Source organism: Scyliorhinus torazame, chromosome 5 (assembly GCF_047496885.1).
Source record: "Scyliorhinus torazame isolate Kashiwa2021f chromosome 5, sScyTor2.1, whole genome shotgun sequence".
In the NCBI taxonomy this organism is placed as follows: Eukaryota; Metazoa; Chordata; class Chondrichthyes; order Carcharhiniformes; family Scyliorhinidae; genus Scyliorhinus; species Scyliorhinus torazame.
The window spans coordinates 163499386-163519902 of NC_092711.1; the positions used below are offsets into that span (position 1 = coordinate 163499386).

Genomic DNA, 20517 nt, shown 5'->3' on the forward strand with positions numbered 1-20517 from the left:
CCACTTTCAGTGATATGTTTACTGTAATTTCCCAATCTACCACAGACAACTTGCCCCTCATACCGTGACAGTTTCCTTCTGCGAGAAACACCCAGATAAATTAGACAAAAGAACCCTGTAACCACCATAGCCCATCTTCATGGCAACGTGGCTGCTTTGGGAACTAAATATCTTCCAACGTGCAAACACCTTTTCATTCTGTGCTCCTCGTCAAACTTGGAACCAGGTAATCGCAACGAGGCTCAAAAATGGTCAGCCCACCGGAGGCAGAGGTGTTAGACCGGCCAGTCCAGCAGAAAGAAACCCTCCAATCATCACCATTCACCAGATGTCAGAATGAACAAAATGCAGTCCTGGATGTCAGTGAGAGCAGAAACAATAACAACGGAGCCAACATCTGTAATTTATTGTGAACTTGTTGGAGTCACAACAGGTGTGATGAATCACAAAACCCCTCCCCACATTGAGAGCAGATGAATGGTCTCTCCCCAGAATTAACTCGCTAGTGTCTCCGTAGTTGGGACGGATCATTGAATGTCTCCCCTGCTCAAAGCAGGTGAATGGCCTCTTCCAGGTGTGAACTCGCTAGTGTTCCTGCAGGGTGTATGGATATCGGAATCCCTTCTTTCACTAATAGCAGGTTAACGCTTCTCCCCAGTGTGAACTCGCTGGTGTCTCTGCAGGTGGCATAACTGAGTGAATCCCTTCTCACACTGAGAGCAGGTGAATGGCCTCTCCTCAGTGTGAACTTGCTGATGTCTCCGCAGGTCGGATGATTGAGTGAATCCCTTCTCACACAGAGCAGGTGAACGGCCTCTCCCCAGTGTGAACTCGCTGATGTCTCCACAGGGTGGATGAATCACCGAATCCCTTCTGACATTGAGAGCAGGTGAATGGCCTCTCCCCAGTGTGAACTCGCTGGTGTTTCTGCAGGGCGGATAACCGAATGAATCCCTTCTCACACACAGAGCAGGTGAATGGCCTCTCCCCAGTGTGAATGCGCCGATGAGCTTCCAGCTGAGATGGGGCCCTAAATCCCTTCCCACAATCGGCACATTTCCACGGTTTCTCCACGTTTTGGGTCTCCTCGTGTCTCTCCAGGTTTGTCGATCAGTTGAAGCCTCGTCCACACACAGAACACGTGTAACGTCTCTCCCGCTGTGAATGGTGTGATGTTTTTTCAGGCTGCGTAACTGGTTAAAGCTCTTTCCACAGTCAGTGCTCTGGAACACTCTCACTCGGGTGTGTGTGTCTCGGGGCTTTTCCAGTCACACTGATGATTTGAAGCCGACAGAAAAGACAAACATTTCTCCTTCTCGATTCAAAGTCCGGTGATATTCAGTTCCAAGGAATTGAGAGACTCAGTCAGATTGAGACATGACGTTTGAGATTTCTGTCTGTAATTCCTCCTCTTCTAATATCCTGTAAAAACAATTTACAAAAGTTACTTTTCTTCCCCTCATTTTGGAGAAGGTTTCCTGAGGGTAACGACAGTCTGGCCGTGGGGTTAATCCTCCGGGTCCTCAGTCTTATTGAGGAATGTCCCCTTGGGTCTATTGTGGTCGTGATTCTTTGTATTTTTGTTCTTTTGGGAGGGTTTATGTGTTGTTGACTTTATCCAACTCTGGTACAGACAGGGCTTTTATCCGTGAAAGGAGCAGTTTGGGGAAACTTTGGTAAAGAGAGTTGGAGGAGGGGGTAATGGTGCATGCCCGATTGTGGTGTGAAAATCTGTTCCTGTCTCTCTGTCGCCTAACTAATGGCGGCAGTTAATCTGCAAATTTTCTCAGGGAATATACGGGGCATCCATCACCCTATCAGAAGGAAAAAGATCCTCTCCTTTCTTAAGGAGAAAGTCAATGTAGTTTTATTACTGGAAACCCATCTGGATTATGAGGAACACTTTAAATTGAGGCGGGATTGGATTGGGCAGTTTTTAAATCACCTCTTTTCCATTGAGTCGCAGGGTTGTGGCAATGCTTATTATACACTCTCCAAGCAGTCAGGGTAACTCTGCCGATTACAATGTGCATGTCAATTTCCTTTGTGCCGGTCACCCCATCACCCGTCCCCCCATCTCCCGTCCCTCCCCTCCGCCCCCTTCACTCGTCGTTTCTGGGTCCTTTCCTGGGCCCTTCACTGTACAATGGGAGCTATCTGTTATTTACAAGTGGACGGTGTCCTCCCTTACCCCCCATTGATGGGCCTCCCCCCTTCCACCCCGCGCACTCCCTGTCCTGTTTTAAACCTTCCCTTGGGGGTTCCTCTTCTTGTGTTTTTGTTCTCGGCTCTCTGGTCTCTGTGTCAGTTGGTTTCTGGCCTCTCCCTCCTTTTCCCAGTAGCCTCACCACCCCCCACATCCCTTTTCCTGCCTGCTCCCTGTGATCCCGTTGGCCCCCGTACGCCCACCTCCCTCCCCAGTGTTCCATTGGCCGCTGGCTTCAAACAGGTCCTGGAACGGACTTCCGGGTGCGGCGATGACCAGCTAAGTCGCACGTTTCGGCAGCTCCCGGTGGAACGGACTTTTGGGCTCTTAATAGGAGCCCCATCGGCAATTTTAACGGCAAATAACACTGCGGTAATCCAGAAGGGAATCCCCCCTCGACACGGATGGAAAAAAGAGAGGAAGGTGGCCGGATTGCGGTGGATCCTCTCGAGCAGCGGCCAGGAAGGCAGGCACAAAGCAAGATGGCGTCGGAAGGAGGCAGTTTAATATGGGGTCCTGACCAACAAGAGTTCCTGCGGCGTTGCGTAGATGAACTCAAAAAGGAGATGAAGAAGGAGCTGTTGGCCCCGATATTACAAGCGATTGAGGGGCTAAAGGAGGAGCAAAAGACCCAGGAACAGGAGCTTCGGGTCGTGAAGGCAAAGGCTGCGGAGAATGAGGACGACATACAGGGCCTGGTGGTGAAAACGGAGATCCACGAGGCACAACACAAAAGATGTGTGGAAAGGCTGGAGGTGCTGGAGAATAATGCGAGGAGGAAGAACTTAAGGATTCTTGGTCTTCCCGAAGGTGCAGAAGGGGCGGATGTTGGGCATATGTGAGCACGATGCTGCATTCGTTAATGGGATCGGAGGCCCCGACGGGTCCGCTGGAGGTGGAGGGAGCCTATCGGGTTATGGCGCGAAGACAGAGGGCTGGAGAAATTCCTCGAGCCATAGTTGTGAGATTTCTCCGATACAAGGAGAGAGAGATGGTCCTCAGATGGGCCAAGAAAACTCGGAGCAGTAGGTGGGAGAACGCGGTGATCCGCGTGTATCAAGATTGGAGTGCGGAGGTGGCGAGAAGGAGGGCAAGCTTTAATCGGGCCAAGGCGGTGTTGCGTAAAAGGAAGGTCAAATTCGGAATGTTGCAACCGGCAAGACTGTGGGTCACACATCTAGGGAAACACCACTATTTCGAAATGGCAGACGAGGCGTGGACATTTATTGTCGAGGAGAAGCTGGAGTGAGCGGGCCAGAAAAAGAACGTTTGAGACAAAAGTGGGGGGGTGAATTTGTGGGATGAAGGGGGGAAAAGGGGGAAGAGAGGACTTCCCAGATTATTAAACCTGCGACCCTGTAACTTCTCTCTCTTCACCATGTCATGGGGGAGGGGGTGAGGGAGGATGAGGAGCTGTGGGCGCCGGCCATTGGGGGTGGGGCCAAAAGGGGAAGCGCGGGCTTTGTTCCCGCGCTATGGTAATCATGGCGGGAACAGGGAAGCGGGAAGGAGGGGGCCTCGCACAGTGTGAGCCGAGGTCACGGGGGGAAGCCGAGGTCGGCCAGAGTTTGCTGACTTCTGGGAGCAACATTGGGGGTGCAATTACGCTAGCTTGGGATCTAGCAGGGGGGGGGGGGGGGTGTTAACTGGGTTGCTGCTGTTGGGGAGAAGGGGGAGCTGGTATGGGAGGGGGGGTCGGGGCGGCGGCGCCTGGGGGGGGGGATACAGCTACGTGGGAACCAGGTGAGAAGCTGGATTGAAAAGGGAAATGGCTAGTCATCAGGGGGGGGGGGGGGTAAAGAGCCCCCCAACTCGGTTGATCACGTGGAATGTGAGAGGGCTGAATGGGCCGATTAAGAGGGCACGGGTACTCGCACACCTAAAGAAATTTAAGGCAGATGTGGTTATGCTTCAGGAGACGCATCTGAAGCTGACAGACCAGGTTAGACTTCGCAAAGGATGTGTGGGGCAGGTGTTTCATTCGGGGCTAGATGCAAAAAGCAGGGGGGTGGCCATACTAGTGGGGAAGCGGGTAATGTTTGAGGCAAAGACTATAGTGGCGGATAGTGGGGGCAGATACGTGATGGTGAGTGGCAAACTGCAAGGGGAGGCGGTGGTATTAGTGAACGTGTATGCCCCGAACTGGGATGATGCCAATTTTATGAGGCGTATGTTAGGACGAATCCCGGACCTAAAAGTGGGGAAGTTGGTAATGGGTGGAGACTTTAATACGGTGCTGGACCCAGGGCTGGACAGATCGAGGTCCAGGACCGGAAGGAGGCCGGCTGCAGCTAGGGTACTTAAGGATTTTATGGTGCAGATGGGAGGAGTAGATCCCTGGAGATTTAGTAGACCTAGGAGTAAGGAGTTTTCGTTTTTCTCCTATGTACATAAAGTATTCTCACGAATAGATTTTTTTGTTTTGGGAAGGGCACTGATCCCAAAGGTGACGGGGACGGAGTACACGGCTATAGCCATCTCGGATCATGGTCCACAGTGGGTGGACCTGGAGATAGGGGAATAAAAACAACAGCTTCCACCCTGGAGAATGGACATGGGATTATTGGCAGATGAGGGGGTGTGTTTAAGGGTGAGGGTGTGTGTTGAAAGGTACTTGGAAATTAATGATAATGGGGAGGTACAGGTGGGAGTGATCTGGGAGGCACTGAAGGCAGTGGTTGGAGGGGAGCTGATATCTATTAGGGCACATAAAGGAAAGCAGGAGGGTAGGGAAAGGGAGCGGTTGTTGAATGAACTGCTGAGGGTGGACAGACAATACGCGGAGGCACCGGAGGAGGGACGAGACAGGGAAAGGCAAAGGCTACATGTAGAATTTGACTTGTTGACTACGGGTAAGGCAGAGGCACAATGGAGGAAGGCACAGGGTGTACAGTACGAATATGGGGAGAAGGCGAGTAGGTTGTTGGCCCACCAACTGAGGAAAAGGGGAGCAGCGAGGGAGATAGTGGGGGGGGTGAGAGATGAGGAGGGAGAGATGGAGCGGGGAGCGGAGAGAGTGAATGGAGTGTTCAAGGCATTTTATGAAAGATTATATGAAGCGCAGCCCCCGGACGGGAAGGAGAGAATGATGTGCTTTCTGGATCAGCTGGAATTTCCTAAGGTGGAGGAACAGGAGAGAGTGGGGCTGGGAGCACAGATTGAGACGGAGAAAGTAGTGAAAGGGGTTGGAAGCATGCAGGCGGGGAAGGCCCCGGGTCCAGACGGATTCCCAGTTGAATTCTATAAGAAATATTTGGACTTGCTGGCCACGCTACTGATGAGAACCTTTAATGAGGCGAGGGAAAGGGGGCAGCTGCCCCCGACTATGTCAGAGGCAACAATATCGCTCCTCCTAAAGAAGGAAAAAGACCCGCTGCAATGCGGGTCATACAGGCCCATTTCCCTCCTGAATGTGGATGCTAAGATACTGGCCAAGGTGATGGCAACGAGGATAGAGGATTGTGTCCCGGGGGTGGTCCATGAGGACCAAACTGGGTTTGTGAAGGGGAGACAGCTAAATACAAATATACGGAGGCTGCTCGGGGTAATGATGATGCCCCCACCAGAGGGGGAAGCGGAGATAGTAGTGGCGATGGATGCCGAGAAAGCATTTGATAGAGTGGAGTGGGATTATTTGTGGGAGGTGTTGAGGAGATTTGGCTTTGGGGACGGGTATATCAGGTGGGTACAGTTGCTGTATAGGGCCCCGATGGCGAGCGTGGTCACGAATGGACGGGGGTCTGATTATTTTCGGCTCCATAGACGGACGAGGCAGGGATGTCCTCTGTCCCCATTATTGTTTGCATTGGCGATTGAACACCTGGCCATGGCACTGAGGGGTTCCAGGAAGTGGAGGGGAGTACTTAGGGGGGGGAGAAGAACACCGGGTATCTCTGTATGTGGATGATTTGTTGCTATATGTGGCGGACCTGGCGGAGGGGATGCCAGAGATAATGCGGATACTTGGGGAGTTTGGGGATTTTTCAGGGTATAAACTGAACATGGGGAAAAGTGAGCTATTTGTGGTGCATCCGGGGGAACAGAGCAGAGAGAGAGAGGATTTACCTTTGAGGAAGGTAACAAGGGGCTTCCGGTACCTGGGGATCCAGATAGCCAAGAATTGGGGTACATGACATAGGCTTAATTTAACACGGTTGGTGGAACAGATGGAGGAGGATTTCAAGAGATGGGACATGGTGTCCCTGTCATTGGCAGGTAGGGTGCAGGCGGTTAAAATGGTGGTCCTCCCGAGATGCCTTTTTGTGTTCCAGTGCCTCCCAGTGGTGATCACGAAGGCTTTTTTCAAAAGAATTGAGAAGAGCTTTATGAGTTTTGTGTGGGCTGGGAAGACCCCGAGAGTGAGGCGGGGATTCTTGCAGCGTAGTAGGGACAGGGGGGGGGGGGGGGGCTGGCACTACTGAGCCTAAGTGAGTACTACTGGGCCGCCAATGTTTCAATGGTGTGTAAGTGGATGGGAGAAGGGGAGGGAGCGGCGTGGAAGAGATTGGAGAGGGCGTTCTGCAGGGGGACCAGCCTGCAAGCAATGGTGATGGCGCCGCTGCCGTTCTCACCAAAGAAATACACCACAAGCCCGTTGGTGGTGGCTACATTGAAAATTTGGGGGCAGTGGAGACAGCATAGGGGAGGGACGGGAGCTTCGGTGCGGTCCCCGATAAGAAACAATCATAGGTTCGTTCCGGGGAGAATGGATGGGGGATTTGGAGCATGGCAAAGAGCTGGGGTAGTACAATTAAGAGATCTATTTGTAGATGGGACGTTTGCGAGTCTGGGAGCGGATTCTCAGGGATGTTATTGTATATGTATAGGTATTTGGTATATGTAATTGTATATTGGATTGTCGGATTGTATTCTTGGAGAGTATTTATTTAGGACAAGGCAGTTGCCATTTAGTTTTGTTTTCTGTTTTTGTTTATATATTACTTATTTATTTGTTTAAAACTGGCCACGGTTATTTATATTGCTTTATTGTTGTGTGAAAGAAACACTACGTATTGTTATGTTTGGCCAAAAAACTTGAATAAAATATATTTTTTAAAAAAACAGGTCCTGGAACAAGTTGGTGAATGGCCTCCACACTTTGTGGGAACCATCCTCTGACCCTCGGACGGTGAACTTGATCTTCTCCAGGTGGAGAAATTCCAATAGGTCTGCCAGCCAGTCTGAGCTGTGGGTGGTGCAATATTGCCGGAGTGAATCATTCATTAGCATGGATGTTGTATCAAGTGAGATACCTTTGCTTCTGAGCAGACCGTCGATGAAGAAAGCACACATGAAACTGGATATGGAACAGGATAAGGCAACAGTTTTTGGAAAGACGGTGGACTTACAATTTACACAGTCGGGACACTATTGTATTCCATTACTGACAAATAATATTTCAAGTAGAGTGGTTAAGGATGTGTTAATGGCAGTTGAAAATGGGACTTTAGCTGATAAAAAGCTTGTGGTATTAAAACTGCATAGGCAATTTGCACATCCGTCTCCTCGGAGGCTGAAAAATGTATTAAAGGATGCAGGGGTAAGGGATGACGACTATACTAAACTGGTAGAACAGGTTAGTGACCGCTGTGAAGTTTGTAGGAAGTACAGAAGGACACCAGCACGACCGATAGTAACCCTACCTTTGGCCAGGGATTTTAACGCCATTGTGGCCATGGACCTTCAAATCTGGGATAAAGCAAATAATATATGTATTTTGCATTTTGTAGATTTAGCAACCAGATTTAGTCAATCAATGATTGTACGAAGTAAAGAAAAGAGAGTAATTCTGGATCAAATCGTGGAAAAATAGATAGGGACAGGAATGGGTCCATCGGCAAAATTCCTTATGGACAATGGGGGAGAATGATGAGTTTAGGGATGTGTGAGAAAACATGAACATCAGAGTTATGAATACAGCTGCAGAAAGTCCATTTAGTAATGGTGTCTGTGGAAGAAATCATGCTGTCATCGATGACATGCTTCGGAAAATTTTGGCAGATCGATCAAATTGCAGGCTAAATTCAGCTTCAGCATGGGCAGTACATGCAAAGAATTAATTGCAGATGGTTGGGGGCTATAGTCCTTATCAATTAGTGTTTGGTAGAAATCCTAAAATTCCGTCCAATTTGGATGACCAGCCTCCAGCTTGGGAGGGGACTACAATTAGCTCTGGTTTTGCTGAACATTTAAATGCATTACATAGCAGTAGAAAAGCTTTTTTGGAAGCAGAAGTCACTGAAAGAATTCACAGAGCTTTAAGACATAACGTACGACCATCAGATGCCGTTTTTCAGCAAGGAGGCAGAGTATACTATAAGAGAGACTATTCTAATGAATGGAAAAGCCCAGGGAAGATCATAGGCATAGATGGCAAAACAATTATTTTGCAACATGGTAATCAAACTGTTAGGGTACATTCATCAAGGATAATGGGTACAGATTACAAATTTTCAAATTTAGACAGAGCAGACAGACATGACAAGGAACCAGAGTCATCTGGTACGCATGTGTTACAGAACTATGAGGACCAATTAACTGATGTAGACAGGGTTTCTGTGGAGGAATCACAGAGCAGCAATTGGATGCACTTAGGAGCATGCAGGTGGCGGAAAGAGTCATAGATAGCAGTTATATGAATGTGGTCACACCCAAGGTGCAGGCAGAGAAATGGGTGACCACCAGAAAGGGCAGGCAGTCAGTGCAGGAATCCCCTGTGGTTGTTCCCCCCTCAAATAGGTATACCCCTTTGGATACTGTCGGGGGGGGATAGCCTATCAGGGGGAAAACAGCAGCAGCCAGAGCAATGGCACCACGGCTGGCTCTGATGTTCAGAAGGGAGGGTCAAAGCGCAGAAGAGCAATAGTAATAGGTGACTCTATAGTCAGGGGCACAGATAGGCGCTTCTGTGGATGTGAAAGAGACTCCAGGATGGTATGTTGCCTCCCTGGTGCCAGGGTCCAGGATGTCTCCGAACGGGTAGAGGGCACCCTGAAGGGGGAGGGCAAACAGGCAGAGGTCATTGTACATATTGGTACTAACGACATAGGCAGGAAGGGGCATGAGGTCCTGCAGCAGGAGTTCAGGGAGCTAGGCAGAAAGTTAAAAGACAGGACCTCTAGGGTTGTAATCTCAGGATTACACCCTGTGCCACGTGCCAGTGAGGCTAGAAATAGGAAGATAGAGCAGCTAAACATGTGGCTAAACAGCTGGTGTAGGAGGGAGGGTTTCCATTATCTGGACCACAGGGAGCTCTTCCGGGGAAGGTGTGACCTATATAAGAAGGACGGGTTGCATCTAAACTGGAGAGGCATAAATATCCTGGCCGTGAGGTTTGCTAGTGTCACATGGGAGGGTTTAAACTAGTATGGCAGGGGGGTGGGCACGGGAGCAATAGGTCAGAAGGTGAGAGCATTGAGGGAGAACTAGGGAATAGGGACAGTGTGGCTCTGAGGCAGAGCAGACAGGGAGAAGTTGCTGAACACAGCGGGTCTGGTGGCCTGAAGTGCATATGTTTTAATGCAAGGAGCATTACGGGTAAGGCAGATGAACTTAGAGCTTGGATTAGTACTTGGAACTATGATGTTATTGCCATTACAGAGACCTGGATGAGGGAAGAGCAGGATTGGCAGCTAAATGTTTCAGGCGGGATAGAGGGGGATGTAAAAGGGGTGGCGGAGTTGCGCTACTGGTTAGGGAGGATATCACAGCTGTACTACGGGAGGACACCTCAGAGGGCAGTGAGGCTGTATGGGTAGAGATCAGGAATAAGAAGGGTGCAGTCACAATGTTGGGGGTTTACTACAGGCCTCCCAACAGCCAGCGGGAGATAGAGGAGCAGATAGGTAGACAGATTTTGGAAAAGAGTAAAAACAACAGGGTTGTGGTGATGGGAGACTTCAACTTCCCCAATATTGACTGGGACTCACTTAGTGCCAAGGGCTTAGACGGGGCAGAGTTTGTAAGGAGCATCCAGGAGTGCTTCTTAAAACAATATGTAGACAGTCCAACTAGGGAAGGGGCGGTACTGGACCTGGTATTGAGGAATAAACCCGGCCAGGTGGTTGAAGTTTCAGTAGGGGAGCATTTCGGGAACAGTGACCACAATTCAGTAAGTTTTAAAGTGCTGGTGGACCAGGATAAGAGTGGTCCTAGGGTGAATGTGCTAAATTGGGGAAGGCTAATTATAACAATATTAGGCGGGAACTGAAGAACCTAGATTGGGGGCAGGTGTTTGACGGCAAATCAACAACTGACATGTGGGAGGCTTTCAAGTGTCAGTTGAAAGGAATTCAGGACCGGCATGTTCGTGTGAGGAAGAATGATAAATACAGCAATTTTCAGGAACCTTGGATAACGAGAGATATTGTAGGCCTTGCCAAAAAGAAAAAGGAGGCATTTGTCAGGGCTAAAAGGCTGGGAACAGACGAAGCCTGTGTGGAATAGAAGGAAAGTAGGAAGGAATTTAAACAAGGAGTCAGGAGGGCTAGAAGGGGTCATGAAATGTCATTGGCAAATAGGGTTAAGGAAAATCCCAAGGCTTTTTACACGTACATAAAAAGCAAGAGGGTAGCCAGGGAAAGGGTTGGCCCACTGAAGGATAGGCAAGGGAATCTATGTGTGGAGCCAGAGGAAATGGGCTAAGTACTAAATGAACACTTTGCATCAGTATTCACCAAAGAGAAGGAATTGGTAGATGTTGAGTCTGGAGAAGGGTGTGTAGATAGCCTGGGTCACATTGAGATCCAAAAAGACGAGGTGTTGGGCGTCTTAAAAAATATTAAGGCAGATAAGTCCCCAGGGCCTGATGGGATCTACCCCAGAATACTGAAGGAGGCTGGAGAGGAAATTGCTGAGGCCTTGACAGAAATCTTTGGATCCTCACTGTCTTCAGGTGATGTCCCAGAGGACTGGAGAATAGCCAATGTTGTTCCTCTGTTTAAGAAGGGTAGCAAGGATAATCCAGGGAATTACAGGCCGGTGAGCCTTACTTCAGTGGTAGGGAAATTACTGGAGAGAATTCTTTGAGACAGGATCTACTCCCATTTGGAAGCAAATGGACGTATTAGTGAGAGGCAGCATGGATTTGTGAAGGGGAAGTCGTGTCTCACTAACTTGATAGAGTTTTTCGAGGAGGTCACAAAGATGATTGATGCAGTAGGGCAGTGGATGTTGTCTATATGGACTTCAGTAAGGCCTTTGACAAGGTCCCTCATGGTAGACTAGTACAAAAGGTCACACAGGATCAGGGGTGAGCTGGCAAGGTGGATAAAGAACTGGCTAGGTCATAGAAGGCAGAGAGTAGCAATGGAAGGATGCTTTTCTAATTGGAGGGCTGAGACCAGTGGTGTTCCGCAGGGATCACTGCTGGGATCTTTGCTATTTGTAGTATATATAAATGATTTGGAGGAAAATATAACTGGTCTGATTAGTAAGTTTGCAGACGACACAAAGGTTAGTGGAATTGCGGATAGCGATGAGGACTGTCAGAGGATACAGCAGGATTTAGATTATTTGGAGACTTGGGCGGAGAGATGGCAGATTGAGTTTAATCCGGACAAATGTGAGGTAATGCATTTTGGAAGGTCTAATGCAGGTAGGGAATATACAGTGAATGGTAGAACCCTCAAGAGTATTGAAAGTCAGAGAGATCTAGGTGTACAGGTCCACAGGTCACTGAAAGGGGCAACACAGGTGGAGAAGGTAGTCAAGAAGGCATACGGCATGCTTGCCTTCATTGGCCGGGGCACTGAGTATAAGAATTGGCAAGTCATGTTGCAGCTGTATAGAACCTTAGTTAGGCCACACTTGAGAGTATAGTGTTCAATTCTGATTGCCACACTACCAGAAGGATGTGGAGGCTTTAGAGAGGGTGCAGAAGAGATTTACCTGAATGTTGCCTGGTATGGAGGGCATTAGCTATGAGGAACGGTTGAATAAACTCGGTTTGTTCTCACTGGAACGACGGAGGTTGAGGAGCGACCTGATAGAGGTCTACAAAATTATGAGGGGCATAGACAGAGTGGATAGTCAGAGGCTTTTCCCCGGGGTAGAGGGGTCAATTACTAGGGGGCCTAGGTTTAAGGTGAGAGGGGCAAGGTTTAGAGTAGATGCACGAGGCAAGTTTTTTTACACAGAGGGTGGTGGGTGCCTGGAACTCGCTACCGGAGGAGGTGGTGGAAGCAGGGACGATAGTGACATTTAAGGGGCATCTTGATAAATACATGAATAGGATGGGAATAGAGGGATACGGACCCAGGAAGTGTAGAAGATTGTAGTTTAGTCGGGCAGCATGGTCGGCACTGGCTTGGAGGGCCGAAGGGCCTGTTCCTGACCTGTACATTTCTTTGTTCTTTGTACGAATACTAATAGGAGTAGAAGCCCACGTGCATGTGAGATTTTGGTGGCTTCAAATAAATTAGATGAAAAAGTTATCAAAGAAGCTAAACAGCAAGAATTGCATAGTTGGAGTGAATTTGGGGTATACACGGAAGTACCGGATAGGGGACAAAGAGCTCTATCCCACAGATGGATTTGCACAAAAAAGGTTCTTCCGGATGGAACTTATAAGGCAAGGGCCAGGCTTGTGGCAAGGGGATTTGAAGAAAACTTAGAAGATCAGGATTTAAGGGTAGATTCACCTACAGCAGGCAGGTTATTTTAAAGATCTTTTTGGCTCTATTAGCCACAAAGGCATGGGAATGCAAATCTATAGATATAAAAGCTGCCTTTTTGCAGGAGCATCAGCTCCAGAGAGACATTTTTCTCTGTCCTCCTAAAGGAGCAGCTAACACAGAAGGGGTACTGGAAGTTGAACAAATATGTATATGGATTAAATAATGCATCTAAGAGTCTGGTATTTTTCAGTAAGGTGAGTTTTGTTAAAGTTAGGCTATTGCCACTTGAAAGCAGATCCTGCAATGTTTTACTGGCACTATAAAGGAAATCTTTCTGGCATTTTTGTAATGCATGTCGATGATTTTTTGTGGGGTGGGACTAGTGATTTTGAAGCTTTTGTAATCTCTGGTCTGAGGAAAGAATTCAGGGTTGGAAGTCAGGCTTCCGGTACATTTAAATATATTGGACTGGAAATTGGACAAACTAAGTTAGGGGCAACTTTACGTCAGCAATCCTATTTGGAAAGCATCAGCCCAATAGCAATTAGTCGTGGCCGAGTTTCACAAAAGAAGCAATGGTTTCAAAGATAAAAAAAAGAGCAACTGCAAAGTTTAATTGGGCAACTGAACTGGTTAGGTAGACAGACTAGACCGGATGTGAGTTTTGATGTCTTAGAATGGAGTACAAAAATGAATGATCCCAAAGTGGAAGACATAATAAGAGCAAATAAAGCGTTGGCCAAACTAAAAATGCAGGAGTGTGTTTTGAAGTTCCCGGTTTTAGGTGACCGTAGGCACTTGAAACTCAGTTTATAGTGATGCGTCCTACGCAAATTTATGTGATGGGGTTTCAAGCGCAGGAGGTTTTATAATTTTCCTTTTGGGGAACAATGGAAAATGTTGCCCGCTTGTGTAGGAAACAAAGAAAATAAGGAAAGTGGTAAAAAGCACTTTGGCTGCTGAGACGTTAAGCCTTGTAGAGGCGGTGGATATGGCCTTTTATACAAGTATGATATTGACAGAAATTTTGGGATTAGGGGATTTGGGTAATATACCTATTGACTGTCACATTGACAATAAATCCCTGTGGGAAAATGTGCACTCTAGAAAAAGTGTCAATGAAAAGAGGTTACGGATAGACATCGCAAGTTTGAAGCAGATGTTGGACAGAGGGGAAATAACAAATTAAATGGGTCGACAGAAGCTATCAACTGTCAGACTGTTTTACGAAAAGAGGGGTGAGTTCACAGAAACCTTTGGATATTGTTAATGAAGGGCGCTTGTTTCTGTGACTGTTTTGTTTTTCTTTCTCGTCCAAACAAAAAAAAATGGGGGAGAAATCATGTGAGTGTTTTTGAGTTTCTTAATTTTGTTTTCACCTAATTATTTTTTTTCTCCAAGGGGAGACTGTTAAGTAATGGGTTAAGAGACATTGCAATTAGTTGTCTCATTTATGTTAAGTATCCATTAATTTACACTGATATGTAAAGGGGCTTCAGGTGGCCTCTGTCAGGTGATGTATAGTTAGAGTTTTGTGCAAAGGATGATGGAATGAAATAAATGTGTGTTTGTGAAAAAGGGACAGAACTTTAGACTCTTCATATCACAGCAACTAAAACGTCTAACAGTCCGGACAGGTCCCCACAGTTTCCCTTCCCCAGACTGTCTGCGTCCAGTAACTCCTCTTGCATTGTGCTTCTCAGGGTTCCTGGGTGTGCTGGTGTCTCCTTGTGGAGAAAGTTTTTGACCTGGAGCTCATCCCTGTTTGGTAGGTCCAGTCTCTCCGTCAGCTCCTCTAAGGTCGCTAGTCTATTTCCCGTGTAAAAGTCCCTAACCATCAGTGTTCCCCCGTCCTGTCTCCACCTCTTGAAGGTGGTGTCGAGAATGGCTGGTGCAAACCTATGGTTGCCGCAGATGGGGGCCATGATGGACACATCGGTCAGACTGAAATGCTGCCACATCTGGTTCCAGGTTCTCAGGGTAGCTACCACCACTGGACTGGTGCTGGCGGGGATGGGAGTGTTGCCGTGGCGAGGGCAGGGAGGATCATTCCTGTACATGAGGACTCATCCATCATCAACCATTTCATGTCTGGGTCCTTTACCCATCTCCTCACTCTTTCGGCCGTGGCTGCCCAGTGATAGTATTGCAAGTTCGGGAGGGCCAGGCCTCCCATGTTTCTTCTCCATTGTAGTACTGTTTTAGGGATTTTTGAATTCTTGCTCCTCCGCACAAACGCCATAATCACCTTATCTATTGAATGGAAAAAGGCCTTGGGGATGTAGATCGGTAAGGATCTAAACAGGAACCTGGGCAGTACGTTCATCTTGATCGTCTGCATCCTCCCTGTCCAGGGAAAGCAGGAGTCCATCCCATCTCTGTGGGTCGTTTTTGACTTCCTCCGCCAGAGTGGTCAGCTTCCACTTGTGGATCCGTGTCCACTCGTGGGAAACCTGGATCTCCAGGTAGCGGAATTTGTATTGGGCTATTTTAACTGGGAGGCCCTCCAGCTCTGCCTCCCCCCCCCCCCCCCCCTCTCTCTGCCTCACCGGAAAATCTTTGTAATTGCCCAGGTTGAGTTTGTAGCCCAAGAAGATTCCGAACTCTCTCCGGAGAGGGGAGGGAGAGGGGGGGGGGGGTCTCGGAGGTGTAGTCCCCGGTAGACGGCCTCGAATGCTTGGGTGACCATTTTTGGTTGGGCTACGGGACGTCTATGATTGGGCGGCAAGGCAGCACAGTGGTCAGCATTTTTGCTTCACAGCGCCAGGGTCCCAGGTTCGATTCACGGCTTGAGTCGCTGTTTGTTTTTGAGTCTACACGTTCGCCACATGTCTGCGCGGGTTTCCTCCGGGTGCTCCGGTTTCCTCCCACAAGTCCCGAAAGGCATACTGTTAGGTAATTTGGACATTCTGAATTTTCCCTCAGTGTATCCGAACAGGCGCCGGAGTGTGGCGACTGGGGGATTTTCACAATAACTTCATTGCAGTGTTAATGTAAGCCTACATGTGACAATAATAAAGATTATTATTATACCGTCTGCCTCTGTTATCCTTTACCTGGGCTATTTCCCTCGTGGCTGCCTTCTTTCTCAGCTGGTGAACCAGCAGGCGGCGAGCCCTCTCCGTGCTCATAAAAGGTCCCCCGTGCCTGGTGGAGTTGGTGCACTGCCTTCCTGGTGGACAGCAGGTGAAGTTCTTTTGCAGCTTCTTCCCCTACAGGAGAAGCTCTATGGTCAGGGCCTCTGAGTATCGTCTGTCAACCTCCAGAATGGAGTTGATCAGTTGCTGCCTAACCGCTCTCTCTTCCATGTCTCTACGAGCCTTTTGCCGATTATTTATCCCCCTAATCACAGCCTTCAGTGCCTCCCAGAATATGGAAGGTGAGACTTCCCCGTTCTGGTTGTTCGTGATGCACTTGCCGATGATGTTTTCTGGCAGAAGACCTTGTCGGCCAAGAGGGTCGTGTCCAACCTCCATGTGGGGCATTGGGTTTGTCCCGTCTCCAACCTCACATCCATGTAATGTGGAGCGTGGTCTGAGATTACTATCATGGATTATTCCGCTCTGACTATTTCTGGAAGCACCGATTTCCCCACAACAAAGAAGCCGATGCGAGTGTAGACCTTGTGCACTGGTGAGAAGAACGAGAATTCCTTCTCATCCGGGTGCAAGAACCGCCAGGAATCCACTGCCCCCATTGCTCCATGAACCGCCAGGAATCCACTGTCCCGTCTGCTCCATGAACCGCCAGGGATCCACTGCCCCGTCTGCTCCATGAACCACCAGGGATCCACTGCCCCATCTGCTCCATGAACCACCAGGGATCCACTGCCCCCGTCTGCTCCATGAACCGCCAGGGATCCAGTGCCCCCACCTGCTCCATGAACCGCCAGGAATCCACTGCCCCCATTGCTCCATGAACCGCCAGGAATCCACTGCCCCGTCTGCTCCATGAACCGCCAGGAATCCACTGCCCCGCTCTGCTCCATGAACGTTCCCAATTCCCTCGCCTTGCCTGTCATTTTCCCTGTTCTGGGATAGTTTTCATTCCAGCCCTGTAATCATTCACTTCCACAACTTGAAAGACCACCAGTAGGTCCCGGAGACGGGTAAGGTGAGGTGGGACCTGGCTCCATGAGGGAGTGAGGATTTCCTTCTTCCAAGACTTTTCAGCAGCAAAGAAAACAAAGCATCAAGGCTTTGATGAAGTTCGAAGGGAACTCAAGGCTGTGGGTCTGAATTATGTTGCTTTATCCTGTGACCCTGAAAATTGTATCCGACAACTCCGTAAGTTTTTTGATAATCCGACTATTGACCTTGCCGTTCGTTAGATTCAGAATGGCAAGGATTTGGAGCTCGGTTTGCAGCTCGGGCTAAGTCAGGCTCTAATCTGGACTCTTTCCTCATCATGGTGTTGGTGTCTGAATTTGTTATCTTTTATCCCGTTGAAGGGAGTTGTTATTCTGTGAGCGCCGATTGAATGTCTTCTTCTTCTCATAGAATTTACAGTGCAGAAGGAGGCCATTCGGCCCATCGAGTCTGCACCGGCTCTTGGAAAGAGCACCCTACCCAAGGTCAACACCTCCACATAACCCAGTATCCCCACCCAACACTAAGGGCAATTTATCATGGCCAATCCACCTAACCTGCACATCTTTGGACCGTAAGAGGAAACCGGAGCACCCGGAGGAAACCCACGCACACACAGGGAGGATGTGCAGACTCCGCACAGACAGTGACCCAAGCCGGAATCGAACCTGGGACCCTGGAACTGTGAAGCAATTGTGCTATCCACAATGCTACCGTGCTGCCCTTCGAGTGTTACAGGGACTCGTATTATCTTATCTCAGTTATGGTGGATGTGTCGTGTGCTTATTATCTGTCGTCTTTCTTCTATTATCCGAGCGTTAATCGTGGCAGAACCGAATGGTGCCATTGCCGAAGGGTGCGTGGTGGTGGATGCAGGTCTTCACGGGTGGGTCCAAAATGTGTGAGGGACATTCGATCCCGATTCCCTTGTTGGCCCTTCTTTTCATCTCCTTATTTCGGAGAAAGTATCCTGAGGGTAACGACAGTCTGGCCGTGGGGTTAATCCTCCGGGTCCTCAGTCTTATGGAGGAATGTCCCCTTGGATCTATTGTGGTCGTGATTCTTTTGTATTTTTGTTATTATGGGAGGGTTTACGTGTTGTTGACTTTATCCAACTCTGGTACAGACAGGGCTTTTATCCGTGAAAGGAGCAGTTTGGGGAGACTTTGGTGCCTCTGGTGTAAAGAGAGTTGGAGGAGGGGGTAATGGCGCACGCCCGATTGTGGTGTGAAAATCTGTTCCTGTTCTCTCTGTCGCATAACTAATGGCGGCAGTTAATCTGCAAATTTTCTCAGGGAATGTACGGGGCATCCATCACCCTATCAGAACGAAAATGATTGTCTCCTTTCTTAAGGAGAAAGTTGACATAGCTTTATTCCAGGAAATGCATCTAGATTAAACTCAACTGGGGTCGACACGGTGGTTAGCACTGCTGCCTCACAGCTCCAGGGACCCAGGTTCAATTCCAGCCTCAGGTGACTGGCTGTGTGGAGTTTGCACATTCTCCCAGTGTCTTTGTGGATTTCCTCCGGGGTCTCCGGTTTCCTCCCACAGTCCAAAGATGTGCAGATGTGGTGGATTGGCCATGCTAAATTGCCCCTTAGTGTTCAAAAAAGTTGGGTAGGGTTACTAGGTGACTCGGATAGGCTGGAGGCATGGGCTTAAGGAGAATACTCTTTCAAAGGCAGGTGCAGACTTGATGGGCCAAATGGCCTCCTTCTGCACTGTAGGGATTCTGTGATGAAGAATACTTTAAATTGAGGCGGGATTGGGTGAGGCAGGTTTTTTTCACCTCTTTTTCATCACGTAGCAAGGGTGTGGCAATCCCTATTAATAAAAATATCCCTTTTAAAGTTGAAACCTGCACCAAGGACAAAGCAGATAGATATGTGATCATTAGAGGTTCGGTGCATGGAGATGTTGTTTCAATAATGAAGGTTTATGGATCCCCAAATTACTCCCGGAGTTAATTACAAAGGCTTTTGTGGATTTCGCAGTTAGCTTCAACTAACATTTTTGTGGTTGGCGACTTCAACTGCCACTTAAATCCTCTGGTAAATGAGCTCCTGGTTACGAAGAACCCCCCACGCTTCAAGCTAGGGCGTAGCCTCGGCTTGTGAGGAGCTGGGTTGTGTGGATGTTTGGAGAACTTTGCACTCGAGGGGCGGAGATTTAACCTTCTTTCCAGCCCCACATTAATGTCATACTAGAATCGATGATTTTTTTTGTGCCAAGGACGATCCTCCACCTGGTATCCTGCACCATAGGAAACACCGCACCCCCACCCCCCATTTTTCTGGAGCTTCTGCTCGAGGGCTCACCCCCGGTCGAGAAAGTGGAGGTTTGATGACTTCCTGATAAGAGGTACTTCATTTACTCCACATTTTAAGGAAGAGTTTGAGTTCTTCCTTTTCTTTAACTTGGCCCCTGGTATTTCCCCCTCCAGACGTGTGAAGTTCATGACGGGGTGGGATGATCATTTCTTACACTGCTAATAAAAGGTGCAGGTGCTGGAGAACCAGCGGCTTCTGGAGGTTTGTTTGGCGAAGGCCGAGGAGAATTATAAGATTATCCCTAGTAAGCTCTGCTGAGGAGGTTAATGCAGCAGACTCCCTATTTACTCAGCAGGATGCGAAAAGGAGTTTGGGAATAAACTGAGCAAATACAAAGGCTGACTTTGGAGCGGATTTCTCTTTGTGGCTTGCTGGAGGGAAAAGGGTCACAAAGACATACATACATAGAATTTACAGTGCAGAAGGAGGCCATTCGGCCCATCGAGACTGCACCGGCTCTTGGAAAGATCACCCTTCCCAAGGTCAACACCTCCACCCGATCCCCATAACCCAGTAACCCCACCCAACACTAAGGGCAATTTTGGACACTAAGGGCAATTTGTCATGGGTGGCCAATTGACCTAACCTGTACATCTTTGGACTGTGGGAGGAAACCAGAACACCCGGAGGAAACCCACGCAGACACGGGGAGGATGTGCAGACTCCGCACAGTGACCCAAACCGGAATCGAACTTGGGACCCTGGAGCTATGACGCAATTGTGCTATCCGCAATGCTACCGTGCTGCCCCTAAGACGGAGGAAATAAACAGGAATTTCGGGAATTCTATGCAGGATTATACAAGTCTGAGCAGTCTGGTGATGTGTTGGCGGGTGTGGAGCATTATTTCTGTTTCTTGTGACCATCCTTTTAGCCAGACAAATAAATGTGTCAAGCTTAGGGAGCAAAGGAGTCAATGTCTTTCAGAGAGAGACCTGGGCCAAGCTTTGCAGAGTCTGCACACTCCCTGGATTCACTTCCTTTCCATTCAGTTGCTGCAAGTTACCAAATGAAGGTCAGAATGAGAAAATAAATGGAAAGGGGGAGAAAATCAAGTGTTTTACTCACAGATGTTGGAAACAGCAGGAACTTGTGAAGTTCAATCCATCAGTCACACAAAGCCCGCGCTGATTAGCTGGAGGACCAGAGTCCTTCCGGTCCTTCAATTCTTTCCATTGGTCAATAACTCAGGATGCGTGCTATTCTTTGCACATGCGCAGTTTCCCCTCTCCTTTGGACATGCGCAGCCGTGGACGCGTGGAGGGAGGGGGGGAG

The 20517-nt window shown here is 48.7% G+C and overlaps 1 long non-coding RNA gene across 1 annotated transcript; it reads right to left on the minus strand.

Annotated features, from left to right (window-relative positions):
- Positions 1-391: 391 nt before the first annotated feature.
- Positions 392-20424, minus strand: LOC140420378 (uncharacterized). The gene is made up of 2 exons (XR_011946331.1): positions 20311-20424; positions 392-1422 (listed from the first exon to the last, which is right to left on the minus strand). It is a non-coding gene; the product is annotated as an uncharacterized lncRNA (long non-coding RNA).
- Between the last annotated feature and the right edge of the window lie 93 nt (positions 20425-20517).